This window comes from Oryctolagus cuniculus, chromosome 6 (assembly GCF_051225735.1).
Source record: "Oryctolagus cuniculus isolate XC-2025 breed Fujian yellow rabbit chromosome 6, ASM5122573v1, whole genome shotgun sequence".
NCBI classification, from domain to species: Eukaryota; Metazoa; Chordata; class Mammalia; order Lagomorpha; family Leporidae; genus Oryctolagus; species Oryctolagus cuniculus.
In genome coordinates, this window is record NC_142872.1 from 35088319 (window position 1) to 35092738 (window position 4420).

General features: G+C 48.4%; 1 pseudogene across 1 annotated transcript; it reads right to left on the minus strand.

Moving 5' to 3' along the window:
• Positions 1 to 298: 298 nt before the first annotated feature.
• LOC100357299 (transcription factor BTF3 pseudogene) lies at positions 299 to 3188 on the minus strand (annotated as a pseudogene). The gene is made up of 3 exons (XR_016236445.1): positions 3150 to 3188; positions 1000 to 1449; positions 299 to 638 (listed from the first exon to the last, which is right to left on the minus strand). The product of XR_016236445.1 is annotated as a transcription factor BTF3 pseudogene (transcript).
• Positions 3189 to 4420: the final 1232 nt, after the last annotated feature.

Here is a 4420-nt window from a genome sequence, read left to right on the forward strand (position 1 = left end):
CATTAAAAGGCTAGGGAAGAGTGCCTTGTGTTGACATGGAAGACCCTAGATAGCCACTGTAGCCAGCATAATGAAGGGAACAAGGGAACACCCTTCATTTGTTGAGTGTCCAAATAGTTCAGCTACCAAGCGCTTTGGTACAATCAATGTTTTCCTCTTAAAACAACTCTGTGCTTGGATTCTAAATGTTACCGGGACTGTTCAGTTGGGACTGAACACGTGACCATGCTGTCCATCACTATAAGCACATTCGGAGCAACCTGGTCACAATTTAGGAGATGAAGTAGCAACAAGGTTGTTTTTTTTTTTTTTTAAGATTTATTTTTTTTAACCTTTGTTTCAAACTTTATTCCCAGGCTTCTTCAGCTTAATTAGCCGCAAAGAATGAAGTGTGTATAAGCAAAAACTGAAAAGAGCTGCACTGTCCAAGGGGCTTGAGCTTAAAACTATTAGAGATCTAGATTTTATCAGATCATAAACAAAACAATTTTAAAAAGCTGTCATAATATAAAACAGCAGCTCCCAGTAACTTCTTCAAGTTTTACTTTCTTCAGAAGTTGACCCCATTCAGTCTGCTTCCTTCTTGGAAGCCTTATCAAAATTCTCCACAAGATCTGGAGCTTCATCGTCATCGTCCCCTCCAGTAGCAAGTGGTGCTTTTCCTTTTTTTTTTTTTTTTTGACAGGCAGAGTGGACAGTGAGAGACAGAGACAGAGAGAAAGGTCTTCCTTTGCCGTTGGTTCACCCTCCAATGGCCGCCGCGGCCAGCGCGCTGCAGCTGGTGCACCGCGCTGATCCGATGGCAGGAGCCAGGTGCTTTTCCTGGTCTCCCATGGGGTGCAGGGCCCAAGCACTTGGGCCATCCTCCACTGCACTCCCGGGCCACAGCAGAGAGCTGGCCTGGAAGAGGGGCAACCGGGACAGAATCCGGCGCCCCAACCGGGACTAGAACCTGGCGTGCTGGCGCCACAAGGCGGAGGATTAGCCTAGTGAGCCGCGGCGCCGGCCCAAGTGGTGCTTTTCCATCCATAGATTGTGTGGGCAGAGCTTCGGCCAGCCTCCTCAAGCTGGTCAGGCTGTCTGCGCCAAGCAGGTTCAAGGTTCTGGGGAGCTTTCTCTCAGCTGCTTTGTCTCAGCGAGGCCTGTAATGGTGAAGGTGTTTGCTGCCAGAGAAGCCTGAACTTTGGGGTTGTTAAAGTGCATCACTGTTCCTTGGTTTGCAAACAGATTCACCTCTTCAATACCAGAGATATTGTTTACCCCTAATTCCTTTAGGGAGAACTGACGTTTTTTATCACCAGCTGTTGCTGTTCTGTGAACCACCTTCTTCTTTCTGCGAGCAGTTCCTCTCCCGCCAATGCACACTTGTGCCTGCAGTGTGGCGAGTTTTTCCTGGTTCCTGATAGTTTCTCGCGTCTTGTCCGAGCGAAAATGGGGCTGCGCAGGGGACTAGGGTTGGCACTCAGTGGGTCCTGGGCAGACCAGCTGAGATTAAGTGCATACACGTGGGGACGCAAGATGGCAGTTAGAGTTAAGATTTATTTATTTATCTGAAAGGCAGAGTTACAGAGGCAGAGGCAGAGAGAGACAGAGAGGTCTTCCATCTGCTGGTTCACTCCCCAGATGGTTATAATTGTCGGACCTGCGCCGATCCAAACCCAAGAACCTGGAGCTTCTTCCAGGTCTCCCACATAGGTGCAGGGGCCCAAGGACTTGGGCCATCTTCTACTGCTTTCCTAGGTCATGGTAGAGAGCTGGATTGGAAGTGGAGCAGCCGGGACTTAAACCGGCACCCATATGGGATGCTGGCACTGTAGACGGCAGCTTTACCTGTTGTGCCATGGCACCAGCCACAGCAACAAGGTATTTTGAAATCAGTGAATATAAGGGAGCTGTCAATCCAACCAATTTTACCCAATGTTCCATGGCAGAATGGTTTCTTTTTTGGTGGTCTAGACAGGCCCAAGCATTTGCACTATATATAGACTTTAGTGAGTTCTTAAGAAGCATATGATGGGAACTTCTTAAAATTAATGTTATTTACCTGCTAGGATGTAAATGCTAAAAGGATGTGGTCTACATTATGGACAAGGGCTCTGTAAAATGTGATATTAGAAAATGGAAGTTTTACGAGTTCTGGGAACAGAAACAGGTGATGCGAGTGAAATGGGGGAAAACTCTGAATTTTTGCTACATTGCTAGAACTTAACAATCCAAAATCCTTTTTCAAAAAAAAAATTATGTATAATAGAATTCCAGCACTGCAGGGTTAATTGTGCTCACTTTGATTCATACAGTTGCCTCTTCTCAAAAACAATGTCTTTTATGCCAAGTGCTTGTGGGGCGTAGACTCACAGAATTCCAAGCTGCAGAGGCATTCAGCATCGTCAAGTCCATCTGCCCCTGAGCATGGATTATTCTTTGTCCGTTAGTTATATAATCTTGCTTGGAGACTTCTAGGATGGTTGGAAATAGAGTGTAGTGGATGAGACTTCAACACACTTTGCTTTCTACTAATCCTCAATAGCTCTGTGACCTTGAGTATCGAGAGCTTGGTTTCTCTCTGTCTGCTTTTAGAGATTTTATTTATTTATTTGAAAGGCTGAGTTATAGGGACAGAGGGTGGGAGAGAGGTCTAGTCCATCTTCTGGTTCACTCCCCAAATGGCTGCAACTCTGACTGATCTGAAGCCAGAACCAGGAGCTTCTTCCAGCTCTCCTACATAGGTGCAGGGGCCCAAGGGCTTGGGCCATCCTCCACTGCTTTCCCAGGTACGTTAGCATGGAGCTGGATCGGAAGTGGAGCAGCCAGAACAGGATCCATTGCTCCTATGGGAGTGGGCACTGCAGGTGGCGGCTTTACTCGTTAGGCCGCAGAACCGGCCCCCCTGCTTAGTCTCTTAAGACTTAGTTCAACTCTTGTCTAAAATGAAAATCATAACAATCCCACCTCAAAGGGCTGTTAGAGGGATTGAAGGAAGAAGTCTCAGTAAAGCCTTTGGCACAGTGCCTGATACAGTGTCAACGAGCATTATTATTATCATAATCACTGTCATTATCATAATCAACAAGACAGAAAAGAGAAGCCATAAGGGAGTTGTCATGCTGTGGGGGTTCAAAGACTCTTGCTGCTGGTTGTGCACCACTTGCCTGATCTTGAACTAGGGGCCGCTCTCCATAAACCTCCATTCTTCTAGGTTCTTCTGAGAACGGTATTCTCTTCTTTTTTTTTTTTAATTTTAATTTTTGTTTTTTGAAAGGCAGAGTGGACAGTGAGAGAGAGAGACAGAGAGAAAGGTCTTCCTTTGCCGTTGGTTCACCCTCCAATGGCCGCCGTGGCCAGTGCACTGCGGCCAGCGCACCACGCTGATCCGATGGCAGGAGCCAGGTGCTTATCCTGGTCTCCCATGGGGTGCAGGGCCCAAGCACTTGGGCCATCCTCCACTGCACTCCCTGGCCACAGCAGAGAGCTGGCCTGGAAGAGGGGCAACCGGGACGGAATCCGGCGCCCCGACCGGGACTAGAACCTGGTGTGCCGGCGCCGCAAGGTGGAGGATTAGCCTAGTGAGCCATGGCGCCGGCGGTATTCTCTTCTTTTTAAAGAAGTCTCTGTCTTGCTCTTCTACTCTGAATGTTCCTTGACATCAGAAAGGCTTTCCTCAGGCAAATGCTTTCAGTGGTATGGACAGAACAGAGAAATAAAATCCACAAAAGGGGAAAATAAGCTAATCGATCCTGCAACCCCAGATTCTTTGAATACAATGCTGGCTAACAATACACTACAATTCTGATAGTTATATGGTGATTTACAGCTCATAAATACTTTTTCTTACTTTATCTCACTTGACACTAGCAAACTTGGTGGGAAGATAGAGCAGAGCGTATATTAGCATCCTTATTCCGTGGATGAGAACACTGAGGGATTGTCGCTCCCCCTCTTCGTGGAGGAACGACACAGGACCCTGCGCTGTTCTTTCGTCTGCTCGGCCCTCCCCGGGTTTGCTGCTGGTTCTTCCCGGGTTGGCTACTATCCCTTCCACCTCCGTGGAAGGGCAGTTCCCCCTGGCCACATTCCCCACTTCCGCAGGGGAGCGGCACACCGCCGGCCGGCTTTCTCGGGGGCTGCACAGGTGTTCCCCTTAGATGTTCCTTGGTGCATGCCGTCTCTCTCCTCCTTTATAGTCCTCCTCCGCCAATCCCAACTCGGCTGCCCACACGCCGAGTACGCTGCTCTCCAATCAGGAGCAAGTCCTACAGTTTATTGGTTGAACTGGAGGCAGCTGTGCGGAAGCTGTTTACTTCTCTCCCAGCGCCATATTGTGGGAGAGCAGATGCATAGAATAAGTCTTAATTCCAGTAACTCAGTCCAGTCCGGTTTGCTCCCCACACTCAGTCTAGTCCGGTTTGCTCCCCACAGAGGG